The sequence below is a fragment of the Narcine bancroftii genome, chromosome 2 (assembly GCF_036971445.1).
Source record: "Narcine bancroftii isolate sNarBan1 chromosome 2, sNarBan1.hap1, whole genome shotgun sequence".
Classification (NCBI taxonomy): domain Eukaryota; kingdom Metazoa; phylum Chordata; class Chondrichthyes; order Torpediniformes; family Narcinidae; genus Narcine; species Narcine bancroftii.
Window position 1 is genome coordinate 34280640 of NC_091470.1, and position 23713 is coordinate 34304352.

A 23713-nucleotide genomic window follows, 5' to 3' on the forward strand; every position below is an offset into this window, starting at 1 on the left:
GTTTCACCAATGGAAACTTCATTTTCTGTGCAGCATTTCCCAAGAAAATTAACCTATTGAGCTGATACCAGAATTGTCATGAGTGATTTAAGCTGAGTGCTCTATTCAAGTTAGTTATGAACATTTCATGCGCAGCTTTTCTAACAGATTAATAAATAGTAGTGAGACGACACGCTTCCAGCTAAATTTATCATTATTGACAAGTATGTTTTTAAATCAGCTGAACTTTCACTTAAAGTTTACTAACTCTAATCTTCATACAAAGGTAAATGTATGTGGTGGTTGTAGTGTTTGGAAAGCATCAGGTTGGTGGGTTCACAGTTGAACTGCGTTGGAAACATGTGCAACAATTACAGGTAATTGAATACACAGGAAACAAACGGGATATTTAATTATTCAACTTCTAAACAACTATATAGACATTCACATTGGACCCAGGTTGGACTCTGATATCAGTGGCTGCCTATCTTCTACATACTCGTACACGTGTACACACTCCATAGACAGGGACCTTCAAACACACTCCATTGGGGGTGCGACTCATCTTAAGTGTAGTGCACACCTTAATTGCAACTCTTCCAGCGATGGCCACAGTAGTGATCTGGTGTGAAGCCATGTTCGGGGTTTTGACCAGGAGGCAGAGAGAGAGAAATACGGCTCCTCACCGTATGTAAATTACATGGATGTTTTGTGCAATTTTGAGCTGGGCGACTAGCCAATGAGAACCCTAAGTAATTTAAATGAGCCAACGACAACGAGTACAGTAATGGGCAACTGGAGTCCAACCGTGATTGGCAGGTGATGTGAATTCCAAATAAGTTTCAGACAGGGAGGACACATGACCCTCCACAATCCACAATATTTGATACAGACAGGGAGGCCATGTTTTCCTCCACAATCTACATATATAATGTAGGTGGATTTTTAAAAAAACCTCACTGGCATTTAACTGCCATTTTATCATCTTTAGCTCTTAAAATATCTGCCTATCCTTTTGAAGGATAGGATGAACACTGATTTGAAAATTATTCTCAAAGAAAAATGCCAGGCAAGTTTATAGAACAAAATAAAGCACTTTTTGGTTTACTTTTTCAGTGTGAAAATTTTGTTTGCAATTGCTGTATAAAAATTAGTGTGAAATGAATGGAAAGTGCCTTTGGGGCTTTGCTATATCTGGGGTGCAAGAACAAGTTCCTAATTTTATATTTTGCAATACAGGTATTTGAAACTTTTGTGTTTGTTTATGATGTCGCTCATCAAACCGTTTTGACTTTTAGTTTGACCATTTGCAGTGTCAAAGCTCTTACTTGATAGAAGTATCTGCCCTGTTATGATGTTAACATCTCTTTTCTGGGACATTACATTTTGTGCATACATTTCTGAAATTACTCCATGTTTAAGATTATTATGCAAATGAAAGTTGTTGTTCAGAGGCAAAAAGCATTCTGGTGCAGGAACTCAGCAGGTTGAGCAACATTACTGCTCCAGGTACCAGCATCTACAGTGACTCCTGTGTCTCGTTTTGAGGCATGGTTAAGCAGCTTGAATAAGTATGGACTCTCCTTCCCCAGCTACTTAATGTTTGAACATAACCTCAGCCAAGTTATGGTGCTGTTGATCCTTTTTTAACCTCCTCCCCTTTACCTTCAGCGTCACCTCTCAATTTAGACATCCCTACCATGGGAAACAGACACATGCATCTCAGAATGATATATATCTCCATGAATACCTCAGCCTCCTTCACTCCAGAGGAAATAGACCTAGTCTTTCCCATCTCTCCTGATGACCCAAGCTCTCCAATCCAGACAATATCCTTGTCATTCTTTTCTGTGCCCTCTCTAGCTTAATCGCATCCTCCTAGAGTGCAGTCACCAGAATTGTGCACAGTACTGCCACGTACAGTCTAACTAATATGTTGTACAGCTCAAGAACGTGATCCCAACCCATGTCCTCAGTACCTTGACTGATGAAGACATGCATGATGCCTTCACCGGCCTGTCTACCTTGTGTTACCACTTTAAGGGAACGACAGTACAACTCTGATTATCCAAAATCATTTATCAGAATTTTTTTTGACACAGAAGTGGCGTTATCCATGTCTACAAAATTTCGGATAAATTAGGAAATCTGAAACAATCAGAAATCCTCAGTTATTCAAAACTTTTTTGGAGTCGAACTGATCTCATATGTTGGAAAAAGAAATTTCACCCGACATGAAATTTGAACGACAATTGTTCTCGTTTCAGGTAACTCCCTCCCCGCTCTCTTTCCATTTCTTCTTTACCTACCCCTATTGACTTTTCTCTTCAACACACCCTCTCAAACTACATGCCACTGTCTCCCAGCCAGAAGCAGTTAGAAGAATGCCTTATCCTAGCTTCATCAAGGAGAGCAGGGTCCTGGGCAGGAGCCAGGACCTCAGGCTCCCAGAGAGAAATGAGGATCTCAGTGGGGAAGTGTCAGTTATTATCATCGGCAGTTGGGAGGGGAAGTGTGCGCAGACAAATACTGGGTCTGTGTCAGGCTCCAAAATTGAGAACCGGGACACAAAGCTGGAATAGCCCCTGCTGGAATGAGCCCACAGGAGACAGGAGCTTACTGACTCACCAGTGAGTGTTCTATCAGTCTGGAAAGACTCCCTGGGGATTGGTGGGAGTCATGGGATATGTCGGGGATCGGCAGCGGTGGTTGGGATGTCTTGTTGATTGGCAGCAGCAAGTTGGGAATGTGTCGGATTGGCGGCAGCCAACGTTTTTTTTTGGTGAGAATTAAACATTATTTTAATGCTTAAAAAGTCTTGCTTTGTTTATGATTGTTTTAACATTGATACAAATGATTTGCTGTTGCTACTGAGCTGGTTTTTTTTTAAAAAAAGACCAGTTATCTGAAAAATTTAGTCATCCGAAATCGGTCTGGTCCTGACCATTTCAGATAATCGGAGTTGTACTGTATGTGCTTGTATACCAAGATGTTTATTCAGCTACAATTTTGCAGCATCACTTAACATTTGTCCAAGTTAACATCCACCTGCTGTTCTTTTACACCCTTTCCTAGTTGATCTGCATCCTATTGTAACCTTAGACAACCTTATTCACTGTCCACCATACCAGCCATTCTATGGCAGCCCCTGGGGACCACAGCACATTTAATTAAAAGCCTTGTTTTCTTTTCACCTTGCCTCACATCATTTTTTAAATGTAGTTGGTAGGAGAAAAGTACAGAAGAAACTAAAACTTGAATGCTTCACAGGGAAGGTGGGGGTGGGGATGGGGGTGGGGGTGGGTGGGAGGATAAATTTTGTCCAGAATCCTAGGGAGCCATAGCCAAAATGGCTGCATTATTACCATCAATTTTGGTGTCATCTGTCACCTACATTCTCATCCAAATCATTAATAGTCATGATGAACAACAAATACACCATTGTAGTGAACCATTGGTCACAGATTTCAAAATCTGGAAAACAGCCTTCCATTACCTCCCTCTGCCTTCTTCCACCAAGTCAATTTTCTACCTAATATTCTGGCTTGCCACATGATTTAAAAAAAAAACTTTCCAGTCAAGTCTTCCATGTGTGACCTTGTCTAAGGCTTTGCTAAAATCTATATTGAGACTATTCACCACCCAGCCCTCATTAATCCATATCAGTCTTTATCTTTCCAAATGCAAATAAATCTGGTTTCTCTGAATCCCTTCGAGCAACTTTCCCTCTCGCTGGTCTATAGTTCTTTGGCTATCCTTGCTTCCATATGTAAATAAAGGCACAATGTTAACTAGTATTCAGTTTTTTGGCAACTTACCTGTGGTTAATGAAGACACAAAAATATCTGCCATGCCTCTGGCAATCTCCTGCCATATCTCCCCATAACTTCATTGATTTTAGCAAGGCATTTGACAAGGTCCCAAATGAGAAACAGATCAGTGGAAAATTAGCTGAATGAATAAAATGTTGGCTTGTTGGAAGAAAGTGGAGAGTAGTAGGAAAGGAAAATATTCTATCTGGGGGTCGATGGTTAGTGGAGTGCTGCAGGGATCTATTCTAGGACCCCTGCTCTTTGTGATTTTAATAAATAACTTGGATGAAGAGAGAGATGGATGGACCAGTAAGTTGTGGATGATATGAAGTTTGGAGGAGTTGTGGATGGAGATGAAGGTTGCTGAAGGTTACAAAAGGATATGGACAAGATGCAGAGTTGGGCAGAAAAGTGGCAGATGGATTTCAATCCAGATAAGTGTGGGGTGATGCATTTGGAAGAAGTAACCAGAAAGCTGAGTACAAGGTTAATGGTCGGTTGTTTGAGAGAGACCTTGGGGTGCAAATCCATACATTTGTCAAGGTCACCACACAGGTTGATAGGATAGTTAAGAAGACATATAGGATGCTGATTTTCATTAATGGGGGATTGAATTCAGGGGCAGAGAGTTCATGTTAAAACTCTTTTCCAATCTTGGGTAAGACTACATTTAGAGTATTTTGTTCTTTTCTGGTCACCTCATTATAGGAAGGATGTTTGAAGGTATGTAGAGTGTACAAAGGAGATTTACCAGGATGATTCCTGGCTTGGGAAACCAGTATTATCAGTCAGGGTTAGCAGAGCTGGGTCTTTTCATTTTGGAGCAGAGAAGGATGAGGGTAGATTTGATCGAGGTCCACAAGGTTATGAGGCAGAGGTAGGGTGGGCAGCCCGCACCTGTTTCCCAGGGCAGCATGAGCCAACACCAGAGGACATATGTACAAAGTTAAGGGGGGGAGGGGGGAGAGTTAAAGGGAGACATTAAAGGTAAGTTTTTTTTTTACATGGAGTTGTGGGTACCTGGAATACATTGCCAGGGATGGTGGTGAAAACTGAAACATTGGGGGCATTTAAGTATCTCTTAGGAATACATTGCCAGGGATGGTGGTGAAAACTGAAACATTGGGGGCATTTAAGTATCTCTTAGGAATACATTGCCAGGGATGGTGGTGAAAACTGAAACATTGGGGGCATTTAAGTATCTCTTAGGAATACATTGCCAGGGATGGTGGTGAAAACTGAAACATTGGGGGCATTTAAGTATCTCTTAGGAATACATTGCCAGGGATGGTGGTGAAAACTGAAACATTGGGGGCATTTAAGTATCTCTTAGGAATACATTGCCAGGGATGGTGGTGAAAACTGAAACATTGGGGGCATTTAAGTATCTCTTAGGAATACATTGCCAGGGATGGTGGTGAAAACTGAAACATTGGGGGCATTTAAGTATCTCTTAGGAATACATTGCCAGGGATGGTGGTGAAAACTGAAACATTGGGGGCATTTAAGTATCTCTTAGGAATACATTGCCAGGGATGGTGGTGAAAACTGAAACATTGGGGGCATTTAAGTATCTCTTAGGAATACATTGCCAGGGATGGTGGTGAAAACTGAAACATTAGGGGCATTTAAGTATCACTTAGGAATACATTGCCAGGGATGGTGGTGAAAACTGAAACATTGGGGGCATTTAAGTATCTCTTAGACATATGAATGTAAGAAAAATAGAGGGTTATGGGATAGGGAGGATTTTTTTTATGTGGCGGTACAACATCGAGGGCCAAAGGGCCTATACTGTGCTGTATTGTTCTACATTCCTCAGACACCTGTCTCTTGAAATGTGGCTCAGGAATGTGATCCATTAAAGACGAGTTAATTTGGAGAGTGTCTGTAATTATGCAAAATTCAGCTGTAGATCCAAGATTAGTGCGATTCTCTGACCTTCGCTGCTTGAACGCATGGACAAAGTGCACTACAGACATTCACGTAAACCCTTTTTGGTGATGACTGTGCTCTTGGTGCGCACACAGTGATCTACAGTTCTTCTCTTTGGCTTGGCTTCGCGGACGAAGATTTATGGAGGGGGTAAAAAGTCCACGTCAGCTGCAGGCTCGTTTGTGGCTGACAAGTCCGATGCGGGACAGGCAGACACGATTGCAGCGGTTGCAGGGGAAAATTGGTTGGTTGGGGTTGGGTGTTGGGTTTTTCCTCCTTTGCCTTTTGTCAGTGAGGTGGGCTCTGCGGTCTTCTTCAAAGGAGGTTGCTGCCCGCCAAACTGTGAGGCGCCAAGATGCACGGTTTGACGCGTTATCAGCCCACTGGCGGTGGTCAATGTGGCAGGCACCAAGAGATTTCTTTAGGCAGTCCTTGTACCTTTTCTTTGGTGCACCTCTGTCACGGTGGCCAGTGGAGAGCTCGCCATATAACACGATCTTGGGAAGGCGATGGTCCTCCATTCTGGAGACGTGACCCATCCAGCGCAGCTGAATCTTCAGCAGCGTGGACTCGATGCTGTCGACCTCTGCCATCTCGAGTACTTCGACGTTAGGGATGTAAGCGCTCCAATGGATGTTGAGGATGGAGCGGAGACAACGCTGGTGGAAGCGTTCTAGGAGCCGTAGGTGGTGCCAGTAGAGGACCCATGATTCGGAGCCGAACAGGAGTGTGGGTATGACAACGGCTCTGTATACGCTTATCTTTGTGAGGTTTTTCAGTTGGTTGTTTTTCCAGACTCTTTTGTGTAGTCTTCCAAAGGCGCTATTTGCCTTGGCGAGTCTGTTGTTTATCTCATTGTCGATCCTTGCATCTGATGAAATGGTGCAGCCGAGATAGGTAAACTGGTTGACCGTTTTGAGTTTTGTGTGCCTGATGGAGATGTGGGGGGGCTGGTAGTCATGGTGGGGAGCTGGCTGATGGAGGACCTCAGTTTTCTTCAGGCTGACTTCCAGGCCAAACATTTTGGCAGTTTCCGCTACAGTTAATGCTGGACAAATTCTCAGATGCTGCTGTGCTCTTTGGCTTGACCATCAACCTGAGCAAAACTAAAGTACTCCATTAGTCCGTGCCATACACCAGCACCATATAACCAAATATCACTGTTGACGACATCCAGCTGACAAATGTAAACAGGTTCAAATACTTGGGGAGCATCGTCTTGAGTGATGGGTCTTTGTAAGGCCAGCCAGGCTCTGGGGAGGCTGCACACCAAAGTGCTACCAACACAATGTCTCCACAAAGCTGAATGTCTACAGAGCCGTTGTCACTCCTTCTCTCCTATATGGATGTGAGACATATAGCCATAAAACAATTACAGCACAGAAACAGGCCAGTTCAGCTCTTTTTGTGCAAGCCGAAAATCTTCTCCCACCTAGTCCCATTGACTCCACACCTATCTCATCCATGTTTTCCTTAAATATTAACTTTTCCTTAAATATTAAAATTGAACCTGCATCTACCACTTCGCCCAGAAGCTCATTCCACACTCTGAATGCAGAAATTCCCCCTCATGTTTCTCCTATACTTTTCCCCCTTCAATCTCAATCCATGTCCTCTTGTTTGAATCTCCTCCATTCTTAATGGAAAAAGCCTATCCACATTTACTCTATCTGTCCTCCATATAATTTTAAATACCTCTATCAAATCACCCCTTAATCTTCTACACTCTGCGGAATAAAATCCTAGCCTGTTTAACCTTTCCCTGCAACTCAAAGCCTGAAACCCAGGCAAGATTCTTGTAAATCTCCTCTGCATACTCTCTATTCTGTTTATATCCTTCCTATAATTTGGTGACTAAAACTGCACAGAGTATTTGGCCTCAACAATGCCTTAGTTAACTGTAACATGACATCCCAACTTCTGTACTCAATCTCTGATTTATGAAGGCCAACGTACCAAATGCTTTCTTCACCACCCTTTCTACATGTGACTCAACTTTCAGGAAATTATGTACCAGAATTCGTAAGGCCCTTTGTTCAACTGCACTCCCCAATTGTCCACCATTTAACATGTATAACCTTTGCTGATTAGTCCTACCAAAATGTAGCACCTCACATTTATCAGTATTAAACTCCATCTGCCATCTTTCAGCCCACCCTTCTAACTGGCCTATATCCCACAGCAAACTTTGATAACCTTCTTCACTGTCCACAACACCATCAATCTGTATCTTCAGCATACTTACTAATCCAATTTACCATGCTATGTAGATCATTAATATATATATATAACAAACAACAATGGACCCAGTACCAATCCTTGAGGCTCTCCACTAGTTACTAGCCTCCAATATGACAAAGTTTTCCACCAATACTCCCTGGCATCTCCCATCCAACTAGAGAGTTGAATCCATTTCACTACTTCAGCATTAATACCTAACAATTGAATCTTCCTAACTAACCTCTTATGTGGAACCTTGTCAAAGGCCTTATAGATGAACATCCACAGCCTTCCCCTCATCCACCTTCTTAGTAACCTCCTCGAAAAGCTCTATAAGTTTTGTTAAGCGTGATCTACCCTGTACAAAATTGTGTTGACTATACCTAATCAATCCCTGGCTTTCCAAATAATTGTATATACCATCTCTAAGAACACTCTCCATTAATTTTCCCTCCACCAACATCAGACTCACAGGCCTCTTATTACTAGGTTTACTTTTTGGAGCCTTTTTAAAACAATGGAACAACATGAGCCACCCTCCAGCACCTCCACTGTGGCCAGTGACATTTTAAATATTTCTGTCAGAGGCCACACTATTTGTACACTAACCTTCCTCCGGGTCCGAAGGAATATCTTGTTAGGACCTGGAGATTTATCCACCTTCATTCTCTTTAAAATAGCCAATATTGCCTTTACATTAATCTGTATATTATCCATGACCTCACAACCAGATTTCCCCACTTCACCTGGCTCAATATTCTTTTTCTTAATGAATACTGAAGAAAATTTTTTTTTTTAATTTCCCCCATCTTTTCTGACTTCTCACATAAGCTACACCCGATCCTCAAGGGGCCCAATTTTATCCATCACTATTCTTTTACTTTTGGTATACCTGTAGAAACCCTTTGGATTTATTTTTACCTTACCTGCCAAAGCAGTCTCACGGTAAGAATAACTATACTGATGTCACATCAAAGAATTGGAGAAATTTCACATGCATGCCCTCTGTTCTATCCTTGACATCCATTGTCAAGATAGTGTCTCTAACCTGGAGGTCTTGGGTCACACGAAGTCCACCTTTATTGAGTCTCTGATCATCAGAGCACAGATGCGGTGGGTGGAACACGCCATCAGAATGGATGACCACCCTATGCCATGCCAGCTGCTCTATGGTGAACTGGAGACAAAGAAGGAAACCTCAAGATCGTCCAGAGACGCAGTGAAGGAAATCCTATGCTACTGTGACATCCACCAAAGGGTACTAGAATCTGTGGCTGCTGACAGAACCTACTGGTGAGGCCTGTGGCTATGAAGCTTGTACCAGATTGAAGACAGTCGTTGGGAAAAACTGATGGAAAATCACAAACGCTGTCACAAAGCAGCAGCCATAGTTATTACCACAATGGACTTCCAGTGCCCCTATTATGCTAGACTCTGCGCTTCCAGACTGGGACTCCAAAGTCACCTTCACGTCCACAGATAAACTGCACAACAATGTGTCTTCTTCGAATTGAAGGGCTACCAATAATAATGCTATGTACCAAATGGTTGCAGTATCCAGTCTACCAGAGCCTGTCAATTTGGGGAGAAGATTGCTTTGACCTTTGCTGCTACATTAATCAGGTATCTTTTGTTCACTATAGCTCAATCAAGCATAACACCAAGATAATCTGCATTAATATCATGGTTTAATCTCTGTCCATTGGTTGAGATATTTATTTCCCCATAAATTTTGAAATTATTAGTAAGACATGTGCTGAAACTGTCTTTCTAAAGCTGTCAGGGTTTCTTTCTTGCTCTGAAAAAGTTCTATTTAAGAATTTGATGCTCGATAATAATTTTTTAAATTAGGGAGTTGTAAATCTCAAATCTCCCAGCTCATATTTCTAAGTTAGCTTTTCTATAGTGACCCTCGACATCTTACCTTCCCAAAGAAATTTTTTGATTTATTTAACTCCTGAAAAGAAATCTCTGAGATAATGGTATAGTCAGTGCTTAAAATAAATATTGTACTCCTGGAAATGTATTGATTTTAATACAGTTCATTCTTCCCAGTAGTGTTTAAGGTAAGGCTGTCCATCTGCTTAGATTTTCTTCAATCTTTTTAAGTAATAGTAGATAATTCAATTTGTATAAATTTTAAAAATTATTATCTGTATGTATTGCTAAATGTTTTATCCCGAGCAGCTCAGGTGAGAATTCTTCCCTTCCTTTTTGAGGAAGGAGATAAGCCTGCATGGGTGAAAAAGGAATTGGATAAAATAGGAGAGAGAATAGCAGAGGATTTTATATATAAATGGGATGAAAAATTAATAACTGGTGAGAGAGAAATCCCTTTTTAAAAATACAATATCTGGTATAAAATAAATAGTGATCTTGGAACAAGGGGAGGCTGATCTCCCAAAACCCCTCTGTCTCATAATAGACTTGTACCTTGTACAATGGGTAACCAAATTTTGGAAATCTGGTCTTGTAAAGGAATCAGATATATTGAAGGTTGTTATGATCAGGGACAATTGATATCATTTGAACCACTAAAAACAAGGATGGAATTCCTAACAACACACAATGTTATGCTAGTTTTAGATAAGAGCGTATTTAAGGGATAAATTGGGACCAACAATAGTTTTACCAAATTGTAGTGATGTTGAGACACTGATTCGAAAGAGAAGTACAAAGACGTGCACTTCAGCAATGTATCTTTTACTTCAACCAGATAGGGGGTTGGTTCATAAGTCCGGACAGAGATGGGAATCAGACTCAATGTAAGAATCGACGAGCAACCCTAGTCTGAATTAAGTTGGGATTGTGTGACTAATACGATAAATGTAAGATCAAGATTAGTACAATATAATTTTTTGCATCAATTATATCTCACACCACAGAAATTAAACAAATTAAATTTAGACCTATCAGACCAAAGTTTTCGATGTGGTGAAGAGGTAGGAACTTTTTTTTTTAACATTCAACTTGGTTATTTTCTAAAGTAAGGCCTTTTTGGGTTGATCTTTGACATTTCTGAGAACAGATCATAGGAATCGAATTTCCACAAAACCCAGAATTATTTTTACTGGGTAATATTACAGGGATAAGAACTAAACTGAAACTATCTAAACATCAAACAGAATTTGTTAAAATTGCATTGGCAGTTGCTAGAAAATGTATGCCAGTTGCATAGAAGTCGGATTCACATCTAGGTATGGTACCTTGGAATGCAGAAATACATAGTTGTATTCCCCTGTAGAAAATTACCGATAATTTAAGAAATAAGTACAAAATATTTTTATGCTTGACATCCATTTTTCACAAATCTCTGGTGTAAATCTTTAATTATGTTCATCCTAATCCTCGAAACCTGTATTGATCTTCTCCAAAGAAAATTAATTGAATATGAATTTATGAGCAGTGGAGTGTGTGGCTCTTTTCAGCTGCCCATCTTGCTTTTTTTTTTCTTTCTTTCCTTTTTCTTTATCTTTTTCTTACTTTTCTTTCCCAATCTATATTTTTCTTGGGGTCTTTCTAGGGTGGGTGGGGGTTGGGGAGTTTGGTATAACCATCATGGAGCAAATACTGGATTTACTTTTGTAGCTCTTTTTTAATTTTTTAATTTACTGTATGTATGGTCAAAAAAAATAAATAAATTTATTTGAAAAAAGAATTAGTTGCTCTTTTCAAATTTGAATAAATCAATAGTTTGTAGCTGAAACCAGGTTGAAGCAGATCCTTGTAGTAATCTTCAAATGAAACCTGAATCATTTGGCATTATTGATCACCTGACATTTTAAAGCGAGCTTGAGCACTTTACTGCATTTTGTGCTACATTAAGGTCAAAGAAAATAATACCTGCTTTCAGGTTTATTTGAAAACTATTTTCGATAAATTTCACCAGCACAAATGGAAGCAGAAAACTGGAATTATTCAGCAGGTAAGATAGCATCTATGGAGGTGATGGATTTGTAGTTCCAGGTGAGAGTTTAAATGAAATGTCAGAAGCCTGAAATGTTCATTTGTTTTCTCTTTTTAAAGTTAAAGTGTTTGGTTATGCTCTTTGGTTGAAGAAATAAATTAGGAGACTATTTTCTAAATGAGGTGAAAATTGAAAATTTCCACATACAAAGGGAGTCCTCATGCAGGATACCCTGAAGGTAAACTTGCAGATCAAGTCAGTGAAGAAGAAGGCAAATGCAATGCTGGCATTCATTTCAAGAGGAATAGAATGTAAGAGCAGGGATGTGCTATTGAGGCTGTATCAGGGATTGGTGGGACTTCACATGGAGTATTGTGAGCATTTTTGGGCTCCTCATTTAAGAAAGGATGTGCTGATGTTCGAAAAGATTCAGAGGAGGTTCACAAGGATGATTCTGGGAATGAAAGCTCATGGTCTTTAATTGTTGGAATTTAGGAGAAGGGGGGAAGAGTGGATTTCATTGAAACATTTTGAATGTTGAAAGGGCTGGACAGAGCAGATGTTGTTTCCCATGGGGGAGAGACAAGGACAAGAGGGCACAACTTCAAGATTGAAGGGTGTCCACTTAGAACAGATAAGCAAAGAAATTTCTTTAGCGAGATGGTGAAATGTGGAATTAGTTTCCACAGGCGGTTGTGGAGGCCAGATCATTGGGTGTATTTAAGAGAGAGATTGAGAGGTTCTTGATTAGCCAGGGAATCAAAGGTAAAGGGGATGTGCCCAGGGAATGGAGCTGAGTGAAAGAATAGATCAGCTCATAATTAAATAACAGGGCAGACTCAATGAGCTGAATAGCCTAATTCTGGTCCTATGTCTTGTAATCTTATGCTGGATGTCCTGCTGAATATTTCTAGTATTCAGTTATTTTTATATTATATATAGCCTCTCCCCAGCTTACAACCTATGCAACTTACGACCATCCGTGCATACGACTGGGAAAAAAAAGGCTGCATGCATAGTAGTGGTCTCTCATTTGCTATTCGGTAAGCTCACCAAAGAAGATGACGTGCAAGACGGAAAAACCCAGCCCCGACTGATTGATCTGGCAAGAAGCCTAGGAAGATGCTCAATTTGGAATTAAAAATTTGATTAAATATCTTGATTTATGACTTCTGCATACCATGCTAACATACTTAATACTTGTGACCATTTCGAGATGCGACCGGTTGGTCAGAATAGAACTCGGATGTATGTTGTGGAATAGCAGTACAGTATAGTAACAGGCCCTTTTCACCTCATGGGCCTGTGCCACTCAGTTGACCTCAACCCCTGGTTAGTGTTTGAATGGTGGGAAGAAACCAGAGCACCTGGAGGAAGCTCATACAGAAACGGGGAGAATGTACAAACCTCTTAAAAAAAATTAAAATATAAATTTTAGGCATACAGCACAGTAACAGCCTCTCGGCCCTAGAGTCCATGCCACCCATTTACACCCAATTGACCTACAACTCCCTGTATGTTTTGAAGGGTGGGAGGAAACTGGAGCCCCCGGGGAAAACCTATAAAGACACGTGGAATGTATAAACTCCTTACAGACAGCACGAGATTTGAATCCCATTCCCGATCGCTGGCGTTGTAACAGTGTTGCGCTAACTGCTACACGAACCATGCTGCCCAATTTTAGTTATTTTAGATTTTTGTAATCTGCATTTTTTTCACTCTTTGATTATTGTCAGCAATAAATACAGTACTTGATTACATATTTTGGATGACTTTTTGGACGCCGGTTTGGTTAACATACACACTGCTTTCCCCCTGTTGATAGGCATATATTTTATTGAGTGTTCTTGAACCATTGATACAAGTGTACAGTTTAGTAATTTTTTTTAAGGTTTCTGTAACAACGGACAATGAAGATTTTGCTTCCTGAACACTTTTGGGTATAGCTTATGGATTTTGGGGAGTTGATCACGAAACTCACCTTAAAAGTTTCTTGTCGTACCTTTTATTTCAGATCGACTGGTAACCCATTTTTTGTGAATTTTTATCACACTACAGGTACACATCCTTTATCTGGAACCCTTGGGGGACAGTGTGTTCCGAATTTTGGATTTTTCCAGATTTCGGAAAGCCAGATTTAAGCCCATCCGAATTGTGCTGCCGTATCCACCCCCACCCTCTTCCAGTCGCGCTGCCAGTCACCCTCGCCCGCCTGACTCACGCTGCCAGCCTCTCACCCTCGCCCGCTCGACTCGCGCTGCCGGTCCCTCTCCCCACTTGCCGGATTTTGGAGCTTTCTGAATAAAAGATTATGTACCTGTAGAACATTGCCCATAAAGCAAGTTGTTTTGGTCAGTCCAAGCATGCCTGGGCATGCACTCAGTGTAGGTGCTATGCAAATATTGTCTTGGGCCTGATGGGCATGCTTAGTCAGGATAGATGCAGACAGGCTATAAAAGCAGCTTGCATGTTTAGATGCCGTGCATTACATATAAATTGAACACTTGTTGATGTTTTTCAGGCAATAGCATAGTAAATGTACTTAATAGCATTTATTGTCTTCAGGAAGATTCAATACAGCAGAAATGTCTTATCATTGTCGCAAGAGGTGTGATACATTCTTACATTTGAGCTTAAGGCTCAAAGGCACAGCATGACTGCAATTATGACTGCATGACTGCTTATGAGCTCTACTTCGGTTGTAAAATTGGTGATCAAGACAAACCCTGGTCATCTCACATTTGTTATACAATATATGCAGTCAACCTGAGAGCTTGGTTCAGAAGTACTTGAAAGTTGATGCCATTTGCAGCCCCAATTATATGGTAAGAACAGAAGGATCACGTGATGTTCTATTACTTCTGTCTCACCTATGTATCATGCTTTTCTGCTAAAAATTTAAAAAAAATCTATTGAATACCCAATCTGCCTTCAGCCATGAGATCAGTGCTGCATGATAATATTTTTCCAGTTCCAAAGCCACCAGAAACATGGAGCCTAGTTAAGGCAGATGAAAATGCCACAATGCACGAACAAGATGTGGAAAATTACACTGATCCAGATGTTGAATGGTTTATGCATGATTATCCTCATCTGATAACAGCCAGAATTAAATGACCTGGTCAGCGACTTTGGTTTGTTTAAAGCAAAAGCAGAAATACTTGGTTCAAGACTGCAAGGATGGGGTTTGCTAACACGAGGTGTGAACATTTCTGCCTTATGGAGATGTCAAGCACATTTGACAAACTTCTTTATGTAGGTTGCCAACCTCTGTTTCTGCATTGACATTGATGGATTGTTCATGGCTTTGGGTTGTATGTATGATCCACAACAATGATATCTTTTTATGGATTCATCAAAGTTGAGCCTAAAAGATGTCCTGTTACACGATGGCAATGTCTACCCTTCAGTACACATTGGCTCTGAAGTACACATGAAAGAAAATTATGATAACATGGAACTGTTATTGAAATGCACAGTACAACAAGTACAACTGGAACATCTGTGGTGATCTAAAAGTATTGGCCCTACCACTAGGAATGCAGCTTGAATATGCCTAGTACTGTTGCTTTATTTGTGAATGGTATAGCCATGCTAAAGAGTCACGTTACATTTTGCATTTTACTCCATGTCAGAAAAGTATGGCACATAAATCACTTGTTGACCCAACAAGGAATTTTCTGCCTCCTCTTCACATCAAATGTGGATTGATGAAAAATTTTGTGAAAGCAATGAATAAGGAAGGTGGTGGATTTTGCTATTTGAGACTGAAGTTTTCAATAATAATTGATGCTAAGATTGAGAAAGGCATTTTTGTTGGTACACAAATCAGACACATTTATCAGTGACTGGTGGTTCAAAGATCTGCAAGTGAGGCTGGAGAAAATAGCATGGATGGATTTAAAGATGTTGAGAATTCTCTTGGAAACTACAGAGCACCAAACTACATCCAGCTGATTAACAACATGCTTCAAGCATAAAAAACCTTAAAATGCAAAGTGTCATTGAAAATTCATTTTCTGCATTCGCATTTGGACTTCTTTCCCGCTGGTCTTAGTACAGACAGTGACAAACATGCTGAAATGCTTGTCTGGAACATTGTGACCTTGGAAAAGTGGTATTTGGACAACTGGAATCCATCAATGCTAGCCAAGTATTGTTTGAAGCTGACTACAAACAAAATCAACACTAAAGCATTTTTAGGTTAGTTTAATGCAATGTGTCAGCATCTTTATGTGATTAAACATGCAAAATTCAATAAAATTTAATTGAATATTTCTCCAACTTCCCACATGATTCTGCAAATCTGGCATTATCTTTGTGTTCAGATTGAAGTTGTCTATCATAATTCCCAATTTTTTTCAGGAAGCAAACATTTTGTAAAAAAAATTGTCCAGTGTTACGTAAGCAATTTTTTTGGTTATATTTTCAGCTGTCTTTTTTCATTGATAACTAATTGAGCCATCCAGAAGCAAAGCAGGCACATGGATGATGGTTCACAAGAAAATCTGCTGTTGCTGGGGACCAGTGGATTACATAAAAGTCACACAGCATCCATAGGAAGTAAAAGGCAGTTGATGTTCTGCACCTGATTCCTTCATTTGTAATGTGGAAAAACAGTCCAATGGCTAAATAAGGGGGAGGAGGAAAGGGAGAGGAGCATAGTCTAACAAGAAAGAGATACGGGGTGGGGGGGGGGGGAAATAGAAGAGAAAGAAGTCAAGAAGTGATGGGGAAGAGGGCAAAGTACTAAGATACCCCTCAAAAAAGGAAGGGACAAAGAGAGAGATGGTTGAGGATGTTAACAGAAATTGGAGGTCTATATTGATGTTATCTGGTTGGAGACTGCAGGATGAAAGGTAAGGTGTTGTTCCTCAATTTTACAGTATACAAGGCCACTCACAGACATGTCAGTGTGCCAGTAGTGTGTGGAAATAAAGTGGTTGGCCACTGGGAGGTCCTTGGTTTTTCAGTGGACAGAGAAAAGGTGTTAAACAATCTCGCTGTCTGCGACCAGTCTCCCTGATGTAAAGGAGGCCACATTTGGAGCACCAGATACAGTAAATAACCTCTACAGATTCATAAGTGATGTTACACCTCTTGTTTGAGGCCTCAAATAATGGCAAGGGAGGAGAGGCAAGTGAAAGTGTAGCACACACATGTCAAACTCAGGCCCGCGGGCCAAATTTGGCTCGTGATATAATTATATTTGGCCCGCAAGATCATATCAAATATGTATTAGAGCTGGCCCGCTGGCCGCCACGCCAGTACAGTGCATGCACAGCTAATACTACAAATCCCAGAATGCATTGCAAATGCATTGGCGCCAGCCTGTCAGCCCACTAATCGCCCCCACCTCCTCTCTTTTATTAGCATCTGCGACCTGTCGCCTAACTCACATGTAATAAAACCCCTTATGAAAAATGGCCAAACCAAAGACAGAAAACAGGACCTTTCAAGACAGGTGGGAGGCAAATTCTGACCCCAGAGTTTGATGAACTTGCATCTAAGAAGACATGCCAAGTATCTGCTTTAGACCCAGGTGCATCAGAGTAAATCACAGTGTAGCAAGCTAAGCTTGGATTAATATTTTCTTTGGTTAATTTTGGACTGTTCATAGTTGAAAGATTGGATTTTCATTGAAGCAAGTTGTTATTTTTTTGACTTGTTGGCTTGTGAAAAAAAATACATTTAAGAGGAGCTTAAAGGCTATAGAGAAATATTATTTCTCATTTGTTAATGCTTCTGGAAAGAGTTTAACCAAAACTATTATTAAACATATATTTTAATAAGAAAAAGTTTAACATTGCATATGTTGAAAGAAGAGAAAACATGCAGATGTTGTTGAAAATTTTCAATAAATATTTAGTTTGGCCCACGACTTAGTCCAAGTTTTTAATTTTAGCCCTCTATGAATTTGAGTTTGACATCCCTGGTGTAGCACATCCTGAAGTCACGGTTAGGTACCAAGAGTGCAATTGGTGGGAAGATGAGTAGATGAGGGACTCAGAGGGATCAATGCCCCTGGAAAGCAAGGAGGCAAAGCTGTGTTTGGCGGTGGAATCCCCATGTCGATAGTGGAAATCAAAGAGAAAAATATATTGGATGTGGAGGCTGGGTAGGTGAGGACAAGGGGAATTCTGTCTTTATGTTGATTGGGGTGGATTGGAGGCCCAAGACAGATGTGCGTGAAATAGAGGAGATGCTGTTGAGGCCTGGGTTTATGGCAGTAGAAGGAAATCTATGATTTCCATAATTTCTCAGATGTCATGGAATAGAATACCTCCTCCTGGGAGCAGATGTGGCAGAGATGGAGAAATGGAGAGGAAAAGGAATAGAATCCTCACAGGATTCAGTGTGGGAAGAGTTGTCATCAAGGTAGCTGGGAGTTGGATGTAAAAAAATGTTTGCAGATAGTTTGTTTCCCAAATGGAGACAGATTGAGAAATGGAGAGAGCTGCTTGAGATGGACCACAAGAATTTGAGGTCAGTGTGGAAGTTGGCAACAAAGGGTATAAAGTTGGCGAGCTTATCGTGGGTGCAAGAAGCAGCATTAATGTCGTCGTCAATATAATGGGGAAAGAGTTGAGGAGCCTATCAGCTTGTCACATGGATTGCTCCATATATTCAACAAAGACAGATATAAGTGGAACTCATGCAGGTACCCATACCTACACCTTTGATTTAGAGAAAATGGGATGAGCCAAAGGAGAATTTACTAAGTTCTTCCAGGCAGAGGAGGATGATGATGGACGGAGACTGGTTCTGTCTGTTTGGGGAGGATAGGGGTGATGTGTGTGAGCAATGTGGATCGTTTTTTGGACATGAGAGATGTTGTTGCCAGCAGTTGTATTGGACAGTGTTACTGAATATTCAGATCAGCAATGAAACTATGAAAGTTTTTTGCAACATCTGTTAAGGCTGCATGCAAAAGATCTACTCATTTGGACCCAAATCTTCACTTCTAGTGCACAGCACGCGAATAGCTACTTAGTTATAGATAGATAATTTGGTGTTTTGAAGTGATATGAAGAATTCTGGCTGGAATAGATTAAGCCCATGTGCTTGGTCATCTCTTGTGCTCTGAGCAGATTTAAAACCTCAATCAATTATCTGACAGCTGGGGGGGTGGGGGGGGGGGTGTGGAGGTGCGGCCACGGTCACTGAATGCTTTGATCTAGGTGAACTGAGCATTGCTTTCTAAGGCAAGAGGTTTATTTGAATGTTTGAATCTAAATTCATAAACTGGTTTTGGCAGTTTTGTATGATTGTAAAATCTCCTGTAATTTCCATGGGCTGCCAGGAGTAGTAGTGTAAACCTGTTCCATAGGGATGTGCAGGATAATATTGCTAGTGTTCTGTCGCAATACAATATTTTACCCACTTGGCTTTTCACAGATACCACTGTTTTTGCTAACTATGAATAATTTATGTGCATGATGCTGTATATGTGATGATCAATATGCCTTTCAAATTTAATTGCTGAAATTAATGTATTTAATTTTAATGATAGGTGCATTGTTTGCTGCTTTTTTTTAAACAACTCTGGCATCCACTGAAATTGTTAAAAAGCTAATTTCTGGATATGTTCCAGTGCTCTGGTCTTCTTTATCTACCAACTTACTCTGAAAGTTTAAATGGTGGTTGAATTGTTAGGACAAACTTCCATATATTAACACTCAATGTCCACATTTTTTTAGCAAGATTAAATAGGCAATATATATTTTTAAATTGATTAAACTTTCCCAAATTTTGTCCTTTAAGAAAAGGCCAATGGTAATTTCTTTCGAGTTTGAATTTTTTACTGAACTAACATTTTAACAAATATTCTCATTTTAATCTGGAGTTGTACTTGGAGAATATTGCAATAGTCATTAAACTTGATAGGTGTACATTTAATGTTGGTTGACAGTGGAGTGGAATTAATGAAAGATGTGAGCAAGCCTATTGAGGAAACAAAGTAGCTGATTGAATACAGCGCAAAGAACAAAAAGGTAAGAAGTTTATAAATGTGTCTGTGTTCTGTCAATAAAGGATACTGCATCAGTTTTTATATTATTGTATTCAGATGGACTTAGTGTTTCGTTAAGTTGATGAAACATCATATCAGACATAGAACCAATAAATATTCTTCTTACAGCATAAAGTGTTATAATCATTTATTTGTTTTTCTTCAGGGAAGATTAACCATAAATGTGATTTTTTTTTCATAAAGATAGAATTGCTGTTTGAGTCTTGATCACCACGAAGTTGTAATATGATAACATATGGGAATAATTAGTCTAAACTTACATAGTATACACGTTCAGCCTTTGCATTAGTTTTTCACTGTTAGAAGACTCAACATTGTGATGCAGGAAGTAAAACACAAAAGTCTATAGACCCAGTGGTTGAAGTAAAAACACAATGCTGGAGAAACTCAGCAGGTCAAACAGTGTACTTTATGTAGCAAAGATAAAGATGCAGAACTGACATTTCGTGCTTGAGCCCTTCATCATGGTATGAAAATGTATCGGCTTGTGTCGAAACAAAAAGGTAAGAGGGAAGCATGGGGTGAGGAGCATGGCTTCAAAGGCAGGAGGTAATAGATGGATAATGGAGGGAGGGCACAGGAGCAAATGGGGAAGGAGGGATGGCTAAATGAATAGAAAGGGACGAGGTGGAGAGCTGATGGAAAGAAGACAGGAAAGGAAAGAGAAAGGAGAGCAAGTTAGCATAAACTAGAGAAATCGATGTTAATGCCATCTGGCTAGAGAGTGCCTTGATGGAAAATCAGGTGTAAAGAATTGGAGGAAGTTTTAAAAAAAATGGCCTCATGTACTATCCCACCAAGATCTCCCATAAATTAGAGATAGAATAAAGAAACCCAACACATTATCCTCTGGAATTTCTGATACTTTAAACAGGACCCCACTACTAGACACATCTTTCCCTCTCCTCCTCTCTCTGCCTTCTGTAGGGACTGCTCCCTCCTTGACTCCTTCGTGCACATATCCCTCCCTACCAAGACACCTCCCAGCACCTTCCCCTGTGGCCGCAGGAGGTGCCACACTTGCGCCCACACATTCTCCTTCACCACAATCCAGGGCCCCAAATAGGTATTTCAAGTGAAGCAACACTTCACTTCTGTATCCGCAGGACTAATTTACTGCATCCAGTACTTCCTTTGTGGCCTTCTGTATGTCGGAGAGACTAGGCCCAGACTGGGAAATCGCTTCACTGAGCATCGATGCTCTGTCTGCACAAGTGACAGGGACCTCCCAGTGGCTGACCATTTTAGTTCTGCATCCCACTCCCATACTAACATGTCTGCCCATGGCCTCGTGCTATCCCACCAAGACCACCCGTAATTTAAGGAACAGCACATGATTTTCCATCTGAGCACTCTCCAGCCAGATGGCATTAACATTGACTTCTCCAAATTCTGCTAATCTGTTCTCCTTTCTCCCTGCCTTCTTCCGTCTTCTTTCCATAAGCTCAACACGCCTTTCCCTCTCTATTCACTTAGACATTCCTCGTTCCCAACACTGCTGTGCCTACCCTCCCTATTCCACCTGTCTTTGGGACCCTGCTCCTCTCCCGCATCTTCCTCCCTTTTTGTTCGCTGGCCTACCGATATTTTTCTATACCTTGATGAGGGACTCAAGCCCGAAACATAGGTATGTATCTTTACCTTTACTACATAAAGTACACTGTTCGACCTGCTGAGTTTGTCCAGCATTGTTTCAACATTGTGATGTACCATATATACTCGTGTAATAGTCGGCGTTAATCCCCACCCCCACCACCCTCACATTGTTGGCCTGTCCATCCGAGCTCCCAATGCTCAGATCGTGGATCTTTGCCCTGGCCGCCTGCCCATCCGAGCTCCTGGTACCAAGGTACTTACCTTGGTGAAAGGTAGTATTTGTGTAAAGATCACCCCCCACCCCCAAATTTGACCCGAAGTATTGGTCCCCAAAACTACCATTACATGAATATATGCGGTACATTGTCAGTACATGCAGCACTGTGAATGTAAACACTAACAAATTTTTTAAAATGTCTGTGTTATTGTGAGGAATTCTGGTCCTCCCATTGGAGGAAGAATGAGGAGGCATTGGAAAAGGTACAGAAGAGATCTGGCAGGGAGCTGCCTGGATTAGAGGATATGCACCAGAGCAAGAGTTTGCGCAAACTTGTGTTGTTTTCCTCTGGAGCATCAGAGGCTGCAGAAAGACTTGATGGCTTATAAAATTGAGAGGGGGCATTGATTGTGTAGACAGAATCTTTTTCAAGGCACATATGTCAAGTACAAGAGGACATGCATTTAAGATGAGAAGAGGGAATGTTTTAGGGAGGAGCACAAGTTGTGAAAAAGAAAAAGTGTATATCATGACTATTGTGATTTATGGTGTGAAAAAAAAAAGTAGTAGGTACCTGAAATGGGCTGCCTGGAGTAGTGGTGGAAGCAGATATGACAGTAACATTTAAGAGGATTCCAGATAGATCTGAAAAGATCAGAGATATGGACCATGTGCAGGCAAAGGAGATTTACTTTGACATTGTATTCAGGGTATACAATGTGGACTAAAGGACCTGTCCCTGTGCTGTACTGTTTCATGTTCTATGTTCGTCTCAAATACTGATAATTTTAAAATGTGATGCTTTTGAATCAGTAGGGTGAGGAGTAGGCACATATGAATTTATTTTACAAATAACCTTTTTTTAGTCGTTCTCATTTTCTCTTCTGCTTTGAACATAAATGTACATTTTCTGTCCATTCACTGACATGTCTTTTTTCCCTTTTTTTTGGCAAAATTAACATTTTTAAACTTCTGGGTTAAAATAGGAATTTTTCAGGTGGAAAAGCTTGAAAAAAATGATCATTGGTTGATAATTTGTTTCAATAGGTCAACGATATTGGCAATCGATAGTTCATAGTGTAATAACTGCTTGCTTTTAATCTGCATGGTAATGCCAGTGAGTTGCATGAAAACAAGCTGCAAATAAAGTCAGTATCATCATTGAACTGTAAATAAAAATTTGCTGCAACAAAGGGTTAAAACAAAAAAAAAACTTTGGCTTAAAACATGGGGACTATCAACCAATACAAGACACTGCTTTAGAAATTATAAACTTTGCTTGAACCAAAGCATTGATGTTAATCTTTTCATTCACTTGAGTGAATATCTCTGGTTGAATTATTATCCTGTAGTTTTGACCAATCGTTGATCAGTAATGCTTGCTGGATTAAGTTGCATCTTGGTTTGTTTTGGTCAATTTAGTTGACCTAAAAACATTACGTGTTACTTAAATGCAATCTTGGCCTTTGTAAGAATTTGTTAGCTAATCTCTTGAAGATGGAAAGTAAATTTACATAATTTACTGATTCTTCAACACCGATTTGTCTCATTTATCTCATCATTTCACATTATCTTTGTGTAGAATAATTTTTCTTTGTCATTTTACATTGTCGCGCATGTAAAAAAATATACTTAATGGTAGCAAGTACTGGACTAAAATTGAAACTTTTGTCTGACTGAATATTGATGACACTCCTTATCATTTGTAACAAAAAAAGTGGGTGCTGTCAAATGTTCAATGTTAAGACATAATACTGCAGAAATTTGATGTGACCATTTGATAATCATTTAAAACAATAACAAACCCTTTGCAATACCGATAAAGTCAGAAATGGTAGGATCATTATGGGAAATAAACCATCAATTCGCATCTGAAGAAACACTACTTAGTCTCTATCAACCTACACTCACTAAGTTCAGGGGAAGGTTAAGAAACGTAAGAAAGTAGGATTCAGCCATTCAAACTGTCGAGTTTGGTTTGCAATTCAATGGGATCATGGCTGATCTGATGATAG

General features: G+C 40.2%; 1 protein-coding gene across 10 annotated transcripts in view; it reads left to right on the forward strand.

Moving 5' to 3' along the window:
* The window catches only part of ppp2r5eb (protein phosphatase 2, regulatory subunit B', epsilon isoform b), a 175724-nt gene that overhangs the window by 96172 nt on the left and 55839 nt on the right, over positions 1-23713 (forward strand). The gene's annotated exons all lie outside the window — the stretch shown is intronic.